Below are 23,238 nucleotides of genomic sequence, written 5' to 3' on the forward strand. Positions count from 1 at the left end.
GCTTTTGCCGCAATCACGCACGCCGTGTTGTAGCGGCGCGCCCCTTTCCCCTTAATTTAGTGCTACTCATGGGAAGGAGTGGAAGCGATATTGTTCACAGTTGTTGAATGTTCAGTTCTGAAAAGGTGTATCAAGCAGCGAGCTAAACAGATCGTAGATGGCATATTTGAGGTATGTGCAGTTCTTCTTTCTATCAACACTTTGAATAGTTGTCGTTGTTGTTGTTGGTGTTGTTGTTTTTGTTGTTGTTGCTGTTGGTGGTGGTGGTGGTGGTGGTGTTGTTGTTGACGGTGATATTGTTGTTGTTGTTGAAGTTGTTGTTGTCGCTCAGAAACGGAGATGTCTGCCGATCCTTTATGCCGCAAAACCATTTCTGGTTGTTTGAGATCGTCCCCGCGTGTTGCGTGTCCCCGCGTGTTTTTAGTCAAAGTGTCTAAAACACGCGGGGACACGCTGGGACAGTTTAAGAGCACACGGATACACGCGGGGAATGTGAAATAGCACGCGGAGACGTTATATAATAACATTCTGACTATCCTTTATTTTATTTTAATTTTTTATTTTTTGTTTTTATTTTTTTTCTTCTTTTGGTGGTAATCAGCTTTTCTTCTGAGATATTAGGGCTCAGAAGCGAAGATGTCTGCAGATCCTTTATATGCCGTAAAATCATTTCTGGTTGTTGGAAATCGTCCCCGCGTGTCCCTGCGTGTTTTAGTCAAAGTGTCTAAAACACGCGGGGACAGTATAACAGCAGGCGGGGACATTATATAATAACATTTTGAATATCCGGTGTGTCTAAAACACATTATTATTATGTTATTTTGTTTTCTTCTTTCAGCTTTTCTTCTGAGATATTAGGGCTCAAAAACGAAAATGTCTGCCGATCTCTTATGCCGTAAAACCATTTCTGATTGTTAGATATCGTCTCCGCGTGTTTTAATCAAAGTGTCTAAAACACGCGGGTACAGTTTAACAGCAGGCGGGGACACGTAGGGACGGTGAAAATGTAATAGCATGCGGGAACGTTATATAATAACATTCTGACTACCCTTTATTTATTTATTTTTTATTATATATATATATTTTTTTTTTTCTTCTTCTTCTTTTGATGGAAATCAGCTTTTCTTCTCAGATATTAGGGCTTAGAAACGGAGATGTCTGCCGATCTCTTATGCCGTAAAACAATTTCTGATTGTTAGAGATCGTCCCCGCGTGTTTTAGTCAAAATGTCTAAAACACGCGGGGACAGTTTAACAGCACGCAGGGACACGCGTGGACAGTATATAATAACATTCTGACTATCCTTTATTTATTTCATTTTATTGTTTATATTGTGTTAGATTTTTTTTGGTGGGAATCAGAGAGAGAGAGAGAGAGAACGAACGAACGAAAGAACGAACTTTATTACTCAAGGATGGAGATTTTAGGCTCACGCCTAGTCTTACAATCTGTCCCTGCAAAACTAAGACATAAAAATAAAGACAAAATAAGGACAATTGTCAATCGCAATTATACAGTATTACTAAGTACAACATTACCTATACGAATACACAATGCATGATAGAACATTGAAATGTACATGTATGTCAATATAATACAAAGGAAAAGAAAAGTCGACTCGCACACACACGCGCGCCGCATGTCTGCAATCACGTTCGCACTCAATACAACACACACACACTCACACACACACACACATACACACATACACATACACACACACACACACACACACACACACATACACACACACACACACACTCACACACACACACACACACACACACACACACACACACACACACACACACACACACATACACATATGCCAGAAATGGTTGTAAGGCCGAAAGGATCGTCAGAATGTTGTTATGTAACGTTCCCGCGTGCTGATTAACTGTCCCCGCGTGTCCCTGCGTGTTTTAGACACTTTGACTAAAACACGCGGGGACACGCGGAGACACACGGGGACACGCGGGGACGATCTCTAACAACCAGAAAAGGTTTTACGGCATAGAGGATCGACAGACATCTCCGTTTCTGAGCCCTAATATCTGAGAAGAAAAGCTGATTCCCACCAAAAGAAGAAAACAATCAATAAAAAAAGTATTATAAAAAAAAAACTAAAAAAAACAAAAAACCCATTAAGGATGGTCAGAATGTTATTATATAACGTCCCCGCCTGCTATTTCACCGTCCCCGCGTGTTTTAGACACACCGTATTAATCAAGCCACCATGTTTTCTCAGCTTCTTCAGGATACTATAACAATTCGAAACAACAGCATACACACGAGCAAAGAAAGTGCAAGCAGCAACAGTTTAAACTACGGCACCAACAACAACTTCGTGGACATAAAACAAAAGCTGAAAAGTGTCGACCCAAAGCGAGAATGACAAACTGTACAGCCTGAATCTGTCTGTGTATTACCTGGTGAGTGTCACCTTGTGTCCATATGTGTCCCAACTGTCTTCCCAAATGTATTCATGTGGTTTTCCCCAAAGTATTATTCATTGAAATATATCATGTCACATATCTGCAGAAGATGTATGCTAACGTCAGGTTTCTACAGATTTCAGAAAGAGAGTTTGCAACTGAGACTCATACTCACAGGGAAAAGTGGGACCGGGAAGAGTGCCACTGGAAACACAATCCTGGAAACTGACAAGTTTAAAGTCCGACACCCCTACTCTGAAAAACACGGAGATGAACAAGCAGAACTGCAAGAGAAAGTGTTTGACGATGGCATGAAGGTAGTCGTTTTTATCCACAAAGTGCAGATAGTCAAATGTCACAATGCAAGCCAACAGCTATGCATAATACAATGCGGCTGTGCAGTGTAAGGCAACAATGAACATGTACTGAGTACTTACCAAGTCAAAAGTAAATTTTACTTTTATCGAGTTCTAGCAGCACAGAGGTTGTGAGATTGCGTTAAACCAATATGAAACCAGACTTTTACGCCAATTATTGGAAGAAAAAAGCTATTTTTCCCACACAACTTACTATGAGCACTGAATAGCCTAACATGTATCAAAAGAGGGCGGAGAGGTAGGGCACTTAATCCCTCTGTGTTGCTAGAACTCAGTAGAACTACGATGTACCTTCGTCTTGGTAAGTGCTCAGTATTTTTCTCAATTCTACCTCGTTCTCCCACCTTCTTCTTCTACTTCGGCGTTCCCACCGAGTAAGATTAAAGGCACAGTAAGCCTCCGTAAACCATCACAGATACTGTCAGGCGTTTACACACAGTACAGACACCCTTTCATTTAAACACCCACCGCTTGAGAACATCCTAGATGCCCTCCGTAAAGAGCGAGCAATTTTCAAAGAATTCATTTTTGCGTGGTTTATCTTACCCCTGAGCCATCGTGAACCCTTGTGATCCAGTTTCCTTTTTTATATTTAGTCAAGTTTTGACTAAATATTTTAACATCGAGGGGGAATCGAAACGAGGGTCGTGGTGTATGTGCGTGTGTGCGTGTGTGCGTGTGTGCGTGTGTGCGTGTGTGTGTGTGTGTGTGTGTGTGTGTGTAGAGCGATTCAGACTAAACTACTGGACCGATCTTTATGAAATTTGACATGAGAGTTCCTGGGTATGAAATCCCCGGACGTTTTTTTCATTTTTTTGATAAATGTCTTTGATGACGTCATATCCGGCTTTTCGTGAAAGTTGAGGCGGCACTGTCACGCCCTCATTTTTCAACCAAATTGGTTGAAATTTTGGTCAAGTAATCTTCGACGAAGCCCGGACTTCGGTATTGCATTTCAGCTTGGTGGCTTAAAAATTAATTAATGACTTTGGTCATTAAAAATCTGAAAATTGTAAAAATAAATAAAAATTTATAAAACGATCCAAATTTACGTTTATCTTATTCTCCATCATTTGCTGATTCCAAAAACATATAAATATGTTATATTCGGATTAAAAACAAGCTCTGAAAATTAAATATATAAAAATTATTATCAAAATTAAATTGTCCAAATCAATTTAAAAACACTTTCATCTTATTCCTTGTCGGTTCCTGATTCCAAAAACATATAGATATGATATGTTTGGATTAAAAACACGCTCAGAAAGTTAAAACAAAGAGAGGTACAGAAAAGCGTGCTATCCTTCTTAGCGCAACTGCTACCCCGCTCTTCTTGTCAATTTCACTGCCTTTGCCATGAGCGGTGGACTGACGATGCTACGAGTATACGGTCTTGCTGAAAAATGGCATTGCGTTCAGTTTCATTCTGTGAGTTCGACAGCTACTTGACTAAATATTGTATTTTCGCCTTACGCGACTTGTTAACAATGTAGTCGTCAGTTTGTAATTTGAATGCGACTCGTAAGTTTATCTGCCATAGCACGTTATTATGTACCTCTGAATCTATACGAAACAAACGGCTGTGATTCACAAGAACTCTAGCGATGGATGTTCAGAGGAACTGGCGATAGGCATAAACCGTCGTCTGCTACGAGAACCACGACCTTGCGTGACCCTGCTTCCGGGCTTTTCTTTTTTCAAACTTTCAAAACTTCGAATTGTACTGATCTTGTCTTGATGAAAAAAATAATTAGATTATGATTTAAGAATGTTTGTGTAACAAGCTGTCAATCTATTATTTAGATTTTAAAAGTTAGGTCTAGCGCCCAAACGCACCACGGTCCGATTTTGAGAGGAGACAATCTGCAAAATTAATTCTTTGAAAATTGCTCGCTCTTTACGTAGGGCACCTAGGATGTTCCCTTTCGGTGAGCGTTCAAATGGAAGGGTGTTTGTACTGTGTGTAAAAGCCTGACAGTATCGGTGATGGTTTATGGGAGGGGTACTGTGCCTTTAAGCGAGAAGCTTAAAAGCAGTTAGGCAGGGTAAAAAGAGGACATCTCCCTATTCTTATATCGAATACACAAGTCATTCCTGATGGGTTTATTATAAAACTGCCTAAATGTAAAGTCTGACGCTTATCCTGCTTAAGGGCAGGAGTTACCTTCAAATATATCAATATGAGGCTTATATCGCGCAAAAAAATATTTGTTTTATAAAACGATCCAAATTTACGTTCATCTTATTCTTCATCATTTTCTGATTCCAAAAACATATAAATATGTTATATTTGGATTAAAAACAAGCTCTGCAAATTAAAAATATAAAAATTATGATTAAAATGTAATTTCCGAAATCGTTTTAAAAACTATTTCATCTAATTTCTTGTCGGTTCCTGATTCCAAAAACATATAGACATGATATGTTTGGATTAAAAACACGCTCAGAAAGTTAAAACGAAGAGAGGTACAGTAAAGCGTGCTATGAAGCACAGCGCAACCGCTACCGCGCCAAACAGACTCGTCACTTTCACTGCCTTTTGCACTAACGGCGGACTACGTTCAGTTTCATTCTGTGAGTTCCACAGCTTGACTAAATGTAGTAATTTTGCCTTACGCGACTTGTTTCTCTTCAAGTCATTTGACAACAGCATTCATGAAACAGAACTGTTTGTGTTAAAATTCGGTGTGCTTTTGCTTCAATATTTGTAGAGTAATAGTATATGATCAAAAACAAAATATGCTTTTAGATTGATTGTTTTAGACATCATGATAGATGTTTTGTCCCAGACGATTTTCTCTAGGAAAAATAGTTAAAGAGATACACGTTTTCCAGTTTCCATAAATGTGTACCCACAAAGTCAACATTTGTATCTCTTTAACATCCTGAACTCAGGTCAAAATGAGTTCGGCTCATTCTCTCCCTGACAGGATGCCTTGAGTTTCCTTGTCTGGCAAGGAAACCGATTTTGTTTACATATTTAGAGCTTTTTGTAATGTATTATTGATATAAGCAGATTCGCGATCGTCGATAATGATTTTTCATGGTATTTTGTAATTCTTAAATTACAAAGGAATTGATATGTAAGACAGTTTCAAGCGAGCTATTTTTCGCGGCTGTGTTTACTGTGCAAACAACTCTAAATATGGCAAAAGTGTCACGTGATAATCAACCGTTTGGTTTCCGCGCTCACTGGAGCAGACGATTTTTTCTGTAACCAGTTGACAGTGATGAAACCATATATTACGGTCTCCTTCCGGCAGCAGTCCCAACATTTCGACTTGTTTTGACCTTAGAACGATGTCTTTTTCATAACTGTGAAGAACAGAACGGAGATCACTATCGAAGTCAGCCAATCTGCAATCATTTTCGTCTTGCGAACACTGATCTCAAATTTAGATCAGTGCTCGCGAAAACCATTTGGGAGATAACTCTGTATTTTTGTTTTGATATATTCGCGGAGGACTGTAGCGTCTGGTCAGGGAGAGAATGAGCCGAACTTATTTTGACCTGAGTTCAGGATGTCTCTTTAACTGTTTCGATTCAACGCTTTGCTTGTTTTTCATTCATCATTTTTTTAAGGTCAATCTAAGAGCAATTTGTTTGGGGACCATATACATGTACTATCATTCTGCGTACATTGAAGTAAATGCACACTACATTTTAACACAAACAGTTCTGTTTTATGAATGTTGTGGTCAGATGACTTGGAAGAGAAAAACGGTGTATTTGAACTACTAGAGGGGTCCTTAACGTCCTCACAGGAAATTTTCCTTTTTGGGACATGAGTTGATGATACGCTAAAAGAAGAAAAAACAAGTCGCGTAAGGCGAAATTACTACATTTAGTCAAGCTGTGGAACTCACAGAATGAAACTGAACGCACTGCATTTTTTCACAATGACCGTAGTCCGTTGCTAGTGCAAAAGGCAGTGAAAGTGATGAGCCTGTTCAGCGCGGTAGCGGTTGCACCGGTGCCGCATAGCACGCTTTACTGTACCTCTGTTCGTTTTAACTTTCTGGGCGTTATTTTAATCAAACATATCATATCTATATGTTTTTGAAATCAGGAACCAACAAGGAATAAGATGAAAGTTTTTTTCGAAAATTTAATTTTGATCATAATTTGTATATTTTTAATTTTCAGAGCTTGTTTTTAATCCAAATATAACATATTTATATGTTTTTGGAATCAGAAAATGATGAAGAAAAAGATGAATGTAAATTTGGATCGTTTAAAAACAAATTAAAAAATTCAGACTTTTAATGACCAAAGTCATTAATTAATTTTTAAACCACCAAACTAAAATGCAATACCGAAGTCCGGCCTTCGTCGAATATTGCTTGGCCAAAATTTCAATCAATTTGATTAAAAAATAAGGGTGTGACAGTGCCGCCTCAACTTTTACAAAAAGCCGGATATGACGTCATCAAAGACATTTATCGAAAAAAATAAACAAGTCGCGTAAGGCGAAAATACAACATTTAGTCAAGTAGCTGTCGAACTCACAGAATGAAACTGAACGCAACGCAACGCAGCAAGACCGTATACTCGTAGCATCGTCACTCCACCGCCCGTGGCAAAGGCAGTGCCCGTGGAATTGACAAGAAGAGCGGGGTATTCGTTGCGCTGAGAAGGATAGCACGCTTTTCTGTACCTCTCTTCGTTTTAACTTTCTGAGCGTGTTTTTAATCCAAACATATCATATCTATATGTTTTTGGAATCAGGAACCGACAAGGAATAAGATGAAAGTGTTTTTAAATTGATTTCGAAAAAAAATTTTTGATAATAATTTTTATATATTTAATTTTCAGAGCTTGTTTTTAATCCGAATATAACATATTTATATGTTTTTGGAATCAGCAAATGATGGAGAATAAGATAAACGTAAATTTGGATCGTTTTATAAATTTTTATTTTTTTTTACAATTTTCAGATTTTTAATGACCAAAGTCATTAATTAATTTTTAAGCCACCAAGCTGAAATGCAATACCGAAGTCCGGACTTCGTCGAAGATTACTTGACCAAAATTTCAACCAATTTGGTTGAAAAATGAGGGCGTGACAGTGCCGCCTCAACTTTCACGAAAAGCCGGATATGACGTCATCAAAGACATTTATCAAACAAATGAAAAAAAACGTATGGGGATTCCATACCCAGGAACTCTCATGTCAAATTTCATAAAGATCGGTCCAGTAGTTTAGTCTGAATCGCTCTACACACACACACACACACACACACACAGACACACGCACGTACACCACGACACTCGTCTCGATTCCCTCCTCGATTTCGGTTGAGGAGGAAAGGGCAGCCTTCTTAGCTGCAGTGTCGGCTAGATCATTTCCTCTTAGGTTAGTATGCGAGGGAATCCATATTAGGTCTAGGGCCGTGCCTTGTAAGATTACTTGATGGCATACAAATAAAATTTCTTGTTGCATATTTGATCTGTTTTTTGTCCCATTTTCTAGGGCTTCTAGGGAAGATTTGGAATCTGTACAGATTACCACTCCTGCGGGTGAGACTGGCATATCGTTAATAAATGGTGGACTGGGTGGCCGAGTGGTAACGCACTTGCGCTCGGAAGCGAGAGGTTGCGAGTTCGACCCTGGGTCAGGGCGTTAGCAATTTTTTCCCCCCTTTCCTAACCTAGGTGGTGGGTTCAAGTGCTAGTCTTTTGGATGAGACGAAAAACCGAGGTCCCTTCGTGTACACTACATTGGGGTGTGCACGTTAAAGATCCCACGATTGACAAAAGGGTCTTTCCTGGCAAAATTGTATAGGCATAGATAAAAATGTCCACCAAAATACCCGTGTGACTTGGAATAATAGGCCGTGAAAAGTAGGATATGCGCCGAAATGGCTGCGATCTGCTGGCCGATGTGAATGCGTGATGTATTGTGTAACAAAAATTCCATCTCACACGGCATAAATAAATCCCTGCGCCTTGAATATGTGCGCGATATAAATTGCATAAAAAAAAAAAATTAAAAAAAAAATAAAATCCCTGCGCTTGGAACTGTACCCACGGAATACGCGCGATATAAGCCTCATATTGATTGATTGATTGATATAGTTCTGCTGAGAAAATTGAAATGCCTTTATTTAATTTATAACACTTTTCGATTTTTAATTCTGGGATTACAAAGGCACAGCCCACTCTGCCGTCTGGCAGCTTCGACCCGTCTGTATATACTTTTAAAAAGTGGCTATATTTCTTGTTTATTGTTTCTTTTGCCAGTGTGGCCAAATACAACAAGTGATCGTTTTTTGGAGATTATATTTACTTTTGGAGATGATGTTGGGGGGTTCTAATAACCACGGCGGGTATATTGGGGCCGAGATAAGTTTAATGTCTTGTATCTGCTTGTTTATGTTGCCGAGGAGATTTTCTGCATAATGTTTAATTGAAAGGGCTTTCTCATGGAGTTGAGGGGTATAACGATTGTTGAAGGTTTTCGTTTTATAATCGTTGATTAGATCGTTTATGGTCTGTGTTACACTATTTGGGGATCTTTGCTGTCTGATAAAATATTGGGTTGTCCGCAGTAGACGTTCCTCGTCGAGGGTGAGCCAGCCCACTTCTCTGTAGGTAGCTTTCACAGAGGCCCATCTAGGTACATCTAATGCTATTTTCAAGGCCCTTACTTCGGTTGTTTGCAGTTTTTTGAGGATGGTTTTAGGCGCTGAAAAGAAGGATTCCTGCCCGTAGGCGAGACGCGAGCGGACAAGGGCTCCCACCACCAGCGTCAGACTTTTTTGGCTGTTTGCCCACGGTTTAGTTTTGAGGAACCTGATTACATTTATTGCCTTCAAGGCTTTTTGTATTGAATTATTAATGTGGGGGGTCCATATTAGTCTATCGTGGATGGTTACACCCAGGAATTTTACTGTTGTACTGGGCTTTATTACTTGGTTATTTATTTTGATGGAGCACACCCTCTTAAAGACCTTTCTTCTGGATACTACCAGGCAGACTGTCTTTTCTGGTGAGAGTTCAAACCGGTGTATTTGAAGGTAGCTCCTGTCCTTAAGAAAGAATTTCTTCAATGCTACACATTACCCTTTTAGCTGCGGAAGTTGCAGCCACCCTTGTGATGTAAGTTGTAATGCTTGAATCTATCCCTGCCTACAGCAAAAACTCATTGATCAACCTGCTTATAGTATCTCTGTTCACCGGGTTGTGAGGGCTTACATTGTTTGGTAGCAACTGTGTGCTCTTCCATACTCTTCCTGGAAGGAAGAATTTTGCTGAGATAGGCCTGGAGTGCTTTAAATACGCACAGTGTGTTATCTGCAGCATAAGCAAGGGCAATTATTTATGACGGTTTAGCAATCGTGTTTCTCCCCTTATGTACTTTCTGATGCCTTTTCGTTATCGCTAAGAGTGATCTCCCTTGAGTTAAACTAGAAGCAAAGGCCAAATAACCTTTAGATCTAGCTAATAAACGCAAAACAAAGTCACTCTTCAAAAGTGCTCATTCTACATACATGTGCGTCGGTCTGTCTATAAACAGAGTGTTAGGTTTAACCAGTGGCAATACCCCCCACAGCTCCTGCGTCTTATCAAAACATTGGCCGGTCTAGTAAACTCTTGAAATGTCGGCGTGCGACAACTGCATGCTCAACCCAGCGTGCGATGTCAGAGGCGAATCTCGAGCAAATAATTAGTAGACCATCACCCACATGATGCAGGAAGTAATAACAATAATCTTGTGAGAACAATAGTATCTTACCTGGGAAAAGGAGAACCAATCGCTGACCAGAAGAACCCAGTCGATATTTGATGTCCTGACCCTCTTTAATGTTTTTGTTTGTTTTGTTTTTGAATAAACACGATATGAATATTTTGAAAATAAACATCAATCACGTTTACTTTTCTGATAAAAAAATGGGAACAACATTTGAAACATGACTGAAAAGGAAATAGGTACACATGTACACTTCCAGACAAATAGATATGGTCGGTATTTGTGTGGAATCTATTTTAAACGCCCAATCCATCTCGTGAACAGTTTAGCCTCACTGTCTCAGATCTGGCCTCGCTTTCACATAATTATGGGATTAGACCATCCCTCCACCTAGTCACCTGCTATATGTGAGACGGTGAGGCAAACTGAGCATTTCAGAACAGATATTTGGAGGCACATGTAAATGATACAGTAATGTGTACAACTACTACTGCCACTTCTGCCATTGATGATGAGATGATGATTTTATTCCTACTACTGCTACTACTACTACTACTACTACTACAACTACTACTACTACTACTGATAACAACAAAAATACAAAACAATAACAATCATAATAATCATATTTCTCCTTTGAATTCTGCCATGACGACACATTTGTGTTTTATTGTTCAACGCCACAGGTCACTGTTGCCGATACCCCAGGTTTCTGCAACAACTATCTGGAACCGGAGACAGTCGCTCTTGCCCTGGTTAAATGTGTCGACTGCTTCTATCCAGGCCCGCACACTGTTCTTTTTGTCATTCAAATAAAACAGTTTGACAGGGAGGACTACGAAGCTTTTCAACAGTTGAAAGCCATTTTTGACAAAGAAGTCACAAAGTATGTCATCATCATCTTTACTGGCGGAGATCAATTAGAAGAGGCAAATGTCAGCATCAAACAACTCTTAAAAGAGGCTCCAAGGCAACTTAGCGACATACTAGAAGATTGTGATCAGCGTTTTGTCGTATTCAGCAATACTTCCGACAATAATAGACGGAGCTCAGAGCAACTGTTCACAATGGTGCGAGATCTGAACAAGAGAAACCTGGGCGTCCCTTTCCAAACACCATTCGTCAAGAATTTGGGAGATGAGAGAGAACGAGAAGGTGTTGCAAAGCGACTCAAAGTGTTCAGTCTAACACAACTAGAACGCGACGAAAAACTATTGAAAAAAGACAAGCAAATTCAGTCTGAGATAGATAGGCCTACTGTCGGCTCCTCAGTGCTCAGAGTATCTTCTGCGATCACGGGAATCGCAACATGGTTGATGCTGTCCATCCGCTCAACGTCTGATTGTTTTTGAAAAAAAAAAAAGTTCGTTCGTCGTCATTTGTTTTTTACATTTTCGTACCATTGCTTGTCTCAGCTGATTTTAACATATTGTCTGGTGCTCTAGAATATCTTAACTCTTCAAACAAACCAGTTTCAGTTGAAGATAAACTTCTGCTATAACGTAGCTTCCAGTACAATAAGTAAGGATATGACCATTTCCGTTTTGGGTCGACATACTAGTATTTGCGAGACACGCGAGTTTGATTTACCTATACATGTACAAACTTAATGAAATATTATTTTATTGAATGCAGTGCTAAATGCAGTGCTTACACTACTTCTTGGATGAAATAGAAGTTGAAGTTTACTCATCTAGTGTAAAAACGTTAACACATTTAAGGAAAAGATGGTTAACATTATGCAACCCCCGACCCCCCCTCCGTGACCAGCAGCAAAGAAGAACCCATTTGAAACTACACCCGTGTGAATTCCATACCACAGAAGAAAACACTCTTGACACAGACCTAGACACGGTTACCGTTGTAAGTTGAATTGCAAATTGAAGTTACTGTACTGTGTTGGCAAGTGGTGACCCATTGTGTGGTTATTCGGCGACCGTACATGCAAAAGAGCACTGTTTTAATTGAAACACAGCCAGCTACACACATAACAACAGAGAGCGTGCCTGGAGAAAACTGCTGTGACCAAGCATCCTTTTGACTAAGAGTACACTGGGGCGGTCATGAACAGGCCCTTGCAGCGTCGTTTACGGGACAGACGCAGGAACAACACACGTCACAGGATTGTGACAAATAACAACGTGAAAGAACCGCTATGTATTTTCGACATTGACGATCTAGTGCTTGTGCCCAACCCACAGCGTGCAAACAACGACAAAGGAGTAACATTCTGGTTCATCAAGCATGGTTCCAGGAACATGATTCCAAAGGGACTGGGCTACATGCCGCAGCTCGAACGTTTCGCGATCAAACCTGACATCGTGTTTATTGTGAAAGACTATGGGCATTGAACGGACACTTTTAAGCTTGTTCAGAGCGCAACACGTCTGACATGCTGTAATGTGAGTTTGAATGGACACTCTCATTCGTGTAACTTTGTGTAAATGCACTTTCGGCTTTAGTGTCGACATGTGTGTTCTAATACCACACCCGAAAGCCACCCCCACTTGCAATGGGCTTATTACCTAAGCAAATCAACCGTTCTGACTTCTGAATTCTCTCTCTCTCTCTCTCTCGCTCTCTCTCTCTCTCTCTCTCTCTCTCTCTCTCTCTCTCTCTCTCTCTCTCTCATTAAGGGTTAATACTACCATAGTTGACAAGATTATTATAACTTATTAATCCAGATTAAATAACACGGATGAGTTAAACAAAGTGGGTTTGATTTGTTCGACACTTTTTGATCAACATGTGTCTTTGAGAAAAATCTTCCATTCCCCAGTTTGTTTTTAACAAACAGCGCTTCGCAATCTTGATTAGCCTGACGGGGCCAGAATCAAAGCTGTCCGCCACTAACATTTTAAGTCTGAGAATGTTTTTTTTTAGAGAGAACCACTCCAGCCAAACTGATTATCAACTCTCCCAAACTGATTATCAACTCTCTTGGATAAATGGGTTTCTCGCAAAAAAATAACAATCAGTTGTGTGGCTTTTTTTGGGATTTTGACAAAGCTTTTGACGTCATCGACCATAATCGCTGGTGGCAAAAGTAGCTCCCCTAGTTTTAAAGGTACTGAACTTGTCAAATCCAGGTGCACGGAGCCCCTGGGGCTTTTAGTCATACCTCAGGCAGCTATCCGTTAGAAGAACTACCAAGTTTCATTGACTTGCACCCAAAGAGTCAAGAACTGCGATTATTTTACGAATTAATTTCGTACTCGGACCCGGCTGGTCTTGACCTATTTTTGGATCTAAATTTAGATCAGGTAGATCACCACATCATGCACAAAAAGACACGTCACTAGCAAACTATGTCAGACGTCATCATGAGTTTGTGTAAAACAAAATGGAGGCCGGAATCACTCAGTTGAATCGAACTCCGACCAAACACCACGTAATAACTAGGTTAATTTATGCACTCGCGTGAACAAGAAACTGTTGAGCTTCACAGATGTCGTCGTTGGGTAGTTTTGGGTTTGTTTTACTACCATAGGAGGATTTTTGAACTGTAAATGCACTCAGCTGCAACAAAAACGCAAAACAAAGGCTGTGAGCTGCACTGTGCCTTTAAGACTTCTATTTTTGTGTACGGCAGAGAGTCATCAATTGTTCGTGTGGAGAAGACCGCTTGTGTACTTTGTCCTTCATTTCCAGGGTTCTACACTACCCGTCATAAAAAAGTGCACAAAATTAATACATTTGCTGTGGATCATTGTGATGCGTCCAAGTATATTGCCAGAAAGGTAATTCATTCCCCTACCGTATACTATGAAATAAAGAGTTTTATTTTTCATAAAGTAGTGTTTATGCAGTGTACCGGAGACCTAGGACCCCCCCCCCCCCTCTTGTTGAGTTTGTTGGGCAAACTGGAACTTTTCAGAAAAGTTTGCTTAAACTGTAATAACTTTTTACAGAATGGCTAAAAAAAAGTTAGCATTTTGCAAACTTCAACACCAATGAGTATTACAATTGGGGATCAATGTTGGTACAAAAGCAACAACGCGCTTGGGTGTTGGGGAAATGTGAACGCGAAACAACAATTACGAAAAACAGGTCTTCCAACATCAAAACCCAGTCCAGCGCAGCAGAGTGAACTGGCACGTCACTCACAGCGATAATAAGAGTGCCAGTTCAGCCTGCTGCGCTGGACTGGGTTTTGATGTTGGAAGACCTGTTTGTTAAACCAAAATGATTGAAAGTTTGGTCACGCAATCTTCGACGAAGTCCAGACTATGGGGTTGCATGTCATGTCGGAAGCTTAAAAATAACTTAGTTTGCTCATAAAAGTTGTCATTAAAATCAATTTCCATAAACACATTAAAAAATGACTCCATTGAATACATTATCAAACTCAGAATTTAACAAGTCGCGTGAGACAAAATTACTGCATTTAGTGAAGCTGTCGAACTCACATAATGAAACCGAACGCACTGCATTTTGTTCACGAAGACCGTATAGCATCGCCAGTCCCCCGCGGTAGTGGTTGCGCTGAGCAGGATAGCACGCTTTTCTATATCTCTCTTCTGTTTAACTTTCTGAGCTTGTTTTTAATCCAAACATAACATATCTATATGTTATTGGAATCAGGAACCGACAAGGAATAAGATGGAATGGTTTTTAATTGATTTCGGAAATTTAATTGTGATCATAATTTTCATGTTTAATTTTCAGAGCTTGTTTTTAATGCGAATATAACATATTTATATGTTTTTGGAATCAGAAAAAAAGATGAAAAATAAAATGAAATTGTTTTTAAATCGTTTAATAAAAAATATGATTGTAATTACAATTATCAGATTTTTAATGACCAAACTCATTATTTATTTTTTTCAGCATCCAAGCTGTAATGCAATACCTAAGTCCGGTGTCACGAACTGAAAACTCTGCCTGAACAATCCTTCTCAATGCGGTCAATGCGCATGCGCTAACATGGGGAGATTAATCATGTCGTGAACAACCTAACCCTAACCCTTACCCTAACCCTGACCCGCATGGTTCGTTCGGTCAGAGGGTCGCATTTTTTAAGTCCAAGATTGGCGCATGCGTATTGACCGCAATGAGAAAGATTGTTCAGCAGAGGTTTCAGTTCGTGACACCGGCCTTCGTCGAAAATTGCTTGACCAAAATTTCAATCCATTAAATCGAAAAAGGAGGGCGTGACAGTGCGGCCTCAACTTTCACAAAAAGCCGGATATGACGTCATGAAAGACATTTATCGCAAACATGAAAAAAACCGTCTGGGGATACCATACTCGGAAACTCTCATGTACAGTTTCATGAAAATCGATTCCGTAGTTTTCTCTGAATCGCTCTACACATACACATACACACACACACACACACACACACACACACACACACACACACACACACACACACACACACACACACACACACACACACACATTTTCGACCCTCGTTTCGATTCCCCATCTATGTTAAAACATTTAGTCAAAACTTGACTAAATGTAAAAATATATAGACATGTTATGTTTATTATCAATTGTGCTCATAATTAGAGAAAATAGATTAGTTAGGTTCAACGTTCGCATGCTGCGTGGAAACAAGCGTGACCCTTCTTGGCCTTCGGCGAGCCAGCTTGGCAGCGTTGTCTCGGCCTATTTGTCTCGGTGAAACAAACCTGCAGTGCGTTCAGTTTTACAAGTTCTGTTGGTTCCACACATTGACTAAATGTAATAATTCAAAACATAAACGAGTACTCACCTGAGTCGAAGTTTGTGTAGAATTCCACGATGTAGTTTACAGGAACGGAGGGATATGTGAGATGCGCACACCGCCGGAAACACGCCATTTTTCACAGCACAGGTCATCTGATATAACCATATCAGATGATCTGATTTTTCTTTAAGCAACCAAAAATGTTTCGGTTGTATTTACATTTGATAAATTAGCTTATTTCCTTTATTGGAGAGGGTGAAACTGAAGGGTGGGCACATATCCCTCCGTTCCTGTAAACTACATCGTGGAATTCTACACAAACTTCGACTCAGGTGAGTACTCGTTTATGTTTTGAATTCCACTTCTCGTAGTTTACCGAAACTACGTGATTTGTGAGATTTTAAAGTTGGTTGATTAAAGATTATATTTCAAACAAAGGAATAATCAAAGTCACACTAAAGTGAAATGTCAAACATTTATTCTCAAAGGACAACATGAGAATAGTGAACACCTGTCTTGGCTTTTACACCAAACATACATTGTTTGAAACAACCATGTATTACAAAAAATAAGTGATGCATTTATTCTCCATTCATTATGGGAATTGCAATTTCTTCATAACCAAAGAAACAATAAACACTACAACACATTTGAAAACAATGGATCAATTGTCCACAAAAACATTTGCTTTTCTTACATGGAGCCAGGGAGATAATTGTCTCTAGATCTCCATTTGTTAGCTCCCTTGTCTTGAATTTTTTAACTGTCCCAATGCAAATTATCAGAATGTAATCAAAGTTCGATTGCTCATACGACTTCCGGCCACCACAGCAGCCCCTCCAAAAAACCAAATTATCAGAATGTAATCAAACTTAGATTACTGAGCTGGAAGATTTTTATTTTCCAACTTTCGCATAATAGTTTAAGATAGTGTTTGATTTATCTTTACTTTCCAGTGGTTTGTTATAGAACTTTTTGAAAGTGGATACATTTGACCAGCCTGCCACTTTCAAAATATCTTGAACAGCAACACCCGACTTGAACATTGCTGAAGATGATGCGCCCCGAAAGCTGTGGGGTGCAAAATTTGTAATTCCTGCGCGTATGAGTACAGTTTTTAGCCACCTAGCTATGGTGTCTTTCGCCGCTGGTCCATGTGGCTGTTGGTAACACAAAAGTAACTGGTCAGTCTCATCACTCTCACATCTGAATTCTACAGTACTATTAATGTACTGTCGAAGACAAGTCACCACACACAAAGTTTTGTCTTCTGTATAAAACGGTAACTGCAAAGGTTTTGGATGAAAGCCAGGTCTAGACTGCTTCAACTTTTCAGTTATGTAAATTGTACATCCATCATCATGAAAACAAATATTTCTCAACCTGATCAAATGAATTGTCTGCACTCTGTGGGCAGTAATTAACAACAACAAGGAACACAATTTTAAAGTCAAATCCTTCAATGAAAGTTCAGAATTTTCACCCATGTTTCTGAAAAACTGCAAAACTTTGTCTACATCCCAAGTTTCATTGTATCTTGGTTGTGGTGTACGCAGTTCAAAGATTCCCTTTAGAAATCGAATTACTAAAGGGTGACATCCTACTGTTTTATTGTCTGGTAGAATAACCACTGCAGATAGTGCACTCCTTGCAGTGTTTATAGCACTGTATCCTAAGCCATCTTCATACAGCTTAGTCAAGAACTGTAACACCTCATCTATAGTCGGACGAAGGGGATCACACTGGCACTGCACACAAAACTTGCTCCATCTGCTGAGGTAGGAGGCATACTGCTGTCTGGTTGAAGGTCGCCACGATGCCCAGATAACTTGGAAAGTCTCACCTTGAACTCCTCTTGCTTCGAGGGATTTCCTGATAAGCAACAAGCCAGAAGTTGCAGAGTCCTGTGGAGCGGATGCACATCTTGCGTATGTGGTAGATGAATGGTAAGCTTTCCCTTTGGAAGAAGAACAGGCTCTTGTGTCAGCATTTTCAACATCTGGGGGTACCATACTGCCGTAGGCCACTTTGGAACGATCAAGATTCCTTCCGCTCTGTCGCGCTGCCATTTGTTGAGCACTTTCTGCAGCAAGCTGAAAGGCGGAAAGGCATATATTAACCATTTTGACCAATCTTGGGTAAAGGCATCAATGGCCAAGGCTTCTGGGTCTGGTATCCAGGACACGAATGGTTTCATCTGAAAATTTAATCGTGATGCAAATAGATCGATGTCTGGCTTCAGCAGACGATCTTTTAATTTGCAGAAAATATCATGATTCAATTTCCACTCAGTACGATCATTGAATTGTCTTGACAAAACGTCAGCTTCTGTATTCAGTATTCCTGGGATATGTGAAATTGATATCCAAATACCATTTTCCTTGCACCACATCCAAATTTGTTTTGCAACGTTATTGCAATCTGGAGAACGCGATCCTCCCATATTGGATATATAGGAGACTGCACATGTGTTGTCTGTCAAGACTTTTACATGTTTTCCTGTGATCATTTCTTTGAAACTTTTCAAAGCGTACAAAATTGCCATCATTTCTAGAACATTGATGTGCAAATTCATTTCTGTTTCGGACCATCGCCCTCCAGTCTTAATTTGACCACAAACAGCTCCCCAACCACCTGAACTTGCAGCATCCGTCTGGATTTCAACTTCAGGATTAGTTTTTTCAATGGGGAAAAAAGAGGAATCTAAATTTTCAATCCACCAGTCTAGTTCTTCTGTTGTCTTATCTGTCAAGCTTGTCAGCGATTCAAAATTTCCTGCAGAAAATTTTAACGATGTGGATTTCAGTCTGTCTAAACTCCTATAAAACAGTGGGCCCCACTGAACAGCTGGAAAGGTTGCTACCAACTGGCCTATAACTTGTGCCAGTTCTCTTATGGTCACCCTCTTCTTTCTTTTCAGTTCTGAACATGCGAGCACAACTTTTTGCTTTCTTTCCAGGGGTAAAGTAACTGTCATATCTTCAGAGTTTAAAAGAAACCCCAAGTACCTCAGTTTCTTGCAGGGTTTGAGAACTGATTTCTCTGTGTGGATAATAAATCCCAGTGAATCGAGTAATTTCACTGTCTTTGACACATTCTCTGCACACTCTTCAAAAGAATTACCTTGCAGATAACTATCATCAATAAAGGAAGTGGATAAATATCCCTGTGATCTGAGTGTGGCATAGACTGGTTTCATTAACTTTGTGAAATAACGAGGGCAGTTACTTAGTCCATTTGGGAAGCAGGTATACTGATAAAGTTTGTTTCTCCACATGAATTTGAGGTATTTCCTGCATTCTGCTTTTATTGGTACAGAGTAGTATGCATGTCTGAGATCCACTGAAGCCATGTAGCAGCCTCTTATCATCATTTGAGTTGCTGACGTAAGATTGTCCATCTTAAAGTGCTCATATTGTACTGAATCATTAAACTTTTTTAGATTCAAAATGAGACGGTAGGAGCCATCAGGTTTTGGGACCATGAAAACAGGGGAGATAATTTCATCTTCCTGATGCACCGATTTTTCAATAACTCCCAAGGATAACAGTTTTTCAATTTCCGAATCCATTTTTGTCCATAGATTTCCTTGTACTTGATTTTTCAAGTAAGAAAGATTTTCAGAATTTAAGTCAGAAAACTCATCTATTGGAATATCAGCACCGCACACCATGTCAAGAATAAATGGGTCTGATGTTATTTCTTCCCATTTTTGAACAAACTTTTTTAGTCTACCTGCTTCAAAAGGGCGGTTAGGTATTGTATCTTTACTTACAGATTTTGGCAGAGAAGGTAGTGGAGCTACTGCTGGCCTTGTTGCCACTCGGTTCGTCCGCTGCCGCGGTAGTTCATTCTGCCCCGTGCACGGTAAGGTCCTCTCCCTCTCATTCTGCCTCTTGGTGTCCAGGTTCTTCCTGCACCTCTTGGCCTCCAATTCCAATCGTTTTTTGCAAAGGGGTTTTGTGGAAAAAACTTTTGACCTTTTACTCCACTTGACTGACTGAGACCCAGGCCCATTCTAGCTGTTGTATCAATGTTTGCACATGCAGCTTTCAGGTCATTGCCAAACAACATATCTGTGATTGGAACTTCAGCAGAACCAAGTTTTTTGTACTTTTTGTTCAGTTGAGCATTTGAAATTTTTCCCCTTCTGTCGATTGACAGATCATGGTTTGTTTTCTGTACAAGTGCAATAGAATCTGCTACACCTTTCATGAGTCCCCGAATTTCGGGTGATTCACTTTTCAGTATGGTTTGCCATATGTTTGTGAGTGCATAGGTCGCTGTACACAGCGCTTTCTGATACTGCTGTAGTTTCAAATCTGCACCTCTTGTTGCACGGTCAAGTATTGACCATATCTCCGGATTGACCTTTGGAACAACAACCTTCAAGTTTTTAGGTCTGGCATACTTGTTCATTTTTTCTTTCATTTTTTCTTCTGAAATTTGACCTTTTGCCATGGTCTCATCAACCAGCTTCGCGATACCTTCCGGTATTTCTGGTGCAAGCTTTTCAGCATTGTCGAACTCTTGTTCTATTTCTGCCATTTCAGTGTCAGAATTACTAGTGCCACAAGTTTGACCACAAGTTTCACCTTCGTTCACTCTGATCATCGATTCTATTTGATCATCATAATCTTCGAACGAATCAGATTCGTCTCCAGATTCTTGTGACTCTGCTTTTCGCTTTTGTCTTTGTGTCATCTTCGAACCATGATCATCAGGCGATTCGCCTTCGGTCTGGCCTTGGCCCTGACCTAGCAGCGCTAGGATACGTTCGTTTTGTTTTTTCATGTTATTCCAATCACTGATTGGAATGGTCACTGCCTCTAACCGAGGTTTTTTCTGATTCTTTTTCTTCCCTTCTTTTTCATTTGACACATGTTTGTCCTTTTGACTTGAACAAGGCAAGTCTAACAATTGATCCACTTCATCCGCGTGGATTTGGATTTCAGGCACTGATTCAGTGCTGTCCATTGTTCGAACAAATTCTAAGCATTTGCGACAACAAATAAGGAAAATACACTTACCGCAGGTCAAAACAAATGGTTAACCGAAGGAATAAATCAGTCAAGTTAGGAAAAAAGGACCCTAAAAGGAAGGATTAACCTGATAAAGTAAGACCGGTTTTGGAGAAGCTGCTATGGCGGCCGGAAGTCGTACGGGAATGGCGTGTTTCCGGCGGTGTGCGCATCTCACAAATCACGTAGTTTCGGTAAACTACGAGAAGTGGAATTTTGCTTATACGCGACTTGTTTTTTTTTATCACGAAGGATTGTCCAGTAGTTTTGCTGGAATCGCTCTACTCACACACATACACCACCACCCTCGTCTCAATTCCCAGTCTTTCTGAACACATTTAGGCAAGTTTTGACTGCTTCTTGTAGTTACTAATTCAGATGAACACTTTATCACTTAATAACTGTACTAATTTTCTGTTGTGTCATATTCAATTTTGGTAAATAAAAAATATTCTAAACGTGTTTTGCTGATCTCACACTGTTGGGGGAGAGTGGTATTTGTATACAAGTGAGAGAGAGAGAGAGAGAGAGAGAGAGAGAGAGAGAGAGAGAGAGAGAGAGAGAGAGAGAGAGAGAGAGAGAGAGAGAGAACTTGATGCATGCTTTAAAAAAAAACAGTAACGCACAGCATCAATGAAATGAGCACACACACACACACACACACACACACACACACACACACACACACACACACACACACACACACACACACACACACACACACACACACGAAATAAGGAATAACGGTATCGTCACACATTCTCTGCCTAATTGTCTTGACAGCATTGCTCCGAATACACTACACAGAGCACAAGACCAACGACTACGTTCGAAACCTGGTTAAGATTATCGCGGGCCACCAAGAACCCCTGCTGGCAACCATCAAGCGTCGGAAACTTATGTGGTTCGGCCATGTCACAAGGCACGACAACCTTCCCGAAACAATACTGCAGGGCACTGTCGAGGGAGGACGCAGACGAGGAAGACAACGCAAGAGTTGGTCAGACAACATCAAAGGCACAGTAAGCCTCCCGTAAACCATCACAGATACTGTCAGGCTTTTACACACAGTACAAACACCCTTTCATTCAAACACTCACCGCTTGAGAACATCATAGGTGCCCTCCGTAAAGAGCGAGCAATTTTTAAAGAATTCATTTTTGCGTGGTTTATCTTACCCCTGAGCCATCGTGAACCCGTGTGATCGATCCAGTTTCCCTTTTTCACAATGTAGTCGTCAGTTAGTGATTTGAATGCGACTCGATGTGAGCTTATCTGCAATAGCACGTTATCATGTACCTCTGACTATGCACGAAACAAACGGCTGTGGTTCACAAGAACTCCAGCGATGGCTTTTGACTGTTCAGCAGAACTGGCGATAGGCATAAACCGTCGTCTGCTACGAGAACCACGACCTTGCGTGACCCTGCTTCCGGACTTTTCTTTTTTCAAACTTTCAAAACTTCGAATTGTACTGATCTTGTCTTGATGAAAAAAGAATTATTTTATGATTTAAGAATGTTTGTGTAACCAGCTGTCAATTTATTATTTAGATTTTAAAAGTTAGGTCTTGCGCCAAAACGAGGCGCCTGATTGTAGTCCACGAAAATAAATTCTTTGAAAATGTCTCACTCTCGCCGGAAAGCAGCCAGGATGTTCCCGTTCGGTGAGCGTTCAAATGGAAGGGTGTTTGTACTGTGTGTAAAAGCCTGACAGTATATGTGATGGTTTACGGGAGGCTTAATGTGCCTTTAAGCTTGGTAAATTAGTTCGTGCACACATCGTTTGACTATCATAAATCACAAGGTACGAATGGGCATCGACAAGTGCAGTCTTACCTGATCAATCGACCACTCACGTACGCATGTATAGTCTTTTTCTGTCTTTGTCTCCACCTCCATAATTTATTTCTCTGTCTTTTTGTTTAGCCGTGATCATAAAAACAGAATTGCGAACACTGCGTACGAATATGTGTTCACACCTGTCTCAGCTTACCAGAAGTCAGGAGTGCCAAATAAACAAGTACCGGTATAAAA

General features: G+C 40.1%; 2 long non-coding RNA genes across 2 annotated transcripts; one reads left to right on the forward strand and one right to left on the reverse strand.

Annotated features, from left to right (window-relative positions):
* The first annotated feature begins 20 nt into the window (after positions 1 to 20).
* On the forward strand, positions 21 to 12,819 carry LOC138969019 (uncharacterized). The gene is made up of 3 exons (XR_011456348.1): positions 21 to 171; positions 2,572 to 2,752; positions 11,192 to 12,819. It is a non-coding gene; the product is annotated as an uncharacterized lncRNA (long non-coding RNA).
* A 3,823-nt stretch (positions 12,820 to 16,642) lies between these two features.
* On the reverse strand, positions 16,643 to 20,125 carry LOC138969018 (uncharacterized). Its single transcript, XR_011456347.1, has 2 exons — positions 19,957 to 20,125; positions 16,643 to 18,274 (listed from the first exon to the last, which is right to left on the reverse strand). It is a non-coding gene; the product is annotated as an uncharacterized lncRNA (long non-coding RNA).
* Positions 20,126 to 23,238: the final 3,113 nt, after the last annotated feature.

The sequence above is a fragment of the Littorina saxatilis genome, linkage group LG6 (assembly GCF_037325665.1).
Source record: "Littorina saxatilis isolate snail1 linkage group LG6, US_GU_Lsax_2.0, whole genome shotgun sequence".
Classification (NCBI taxonomy): Eukaryota; Metazoa; Mollusca; class Gastropoda; order Littorinimorpha; family Littorinidae; genus Littorina; species Littorina saxatilis.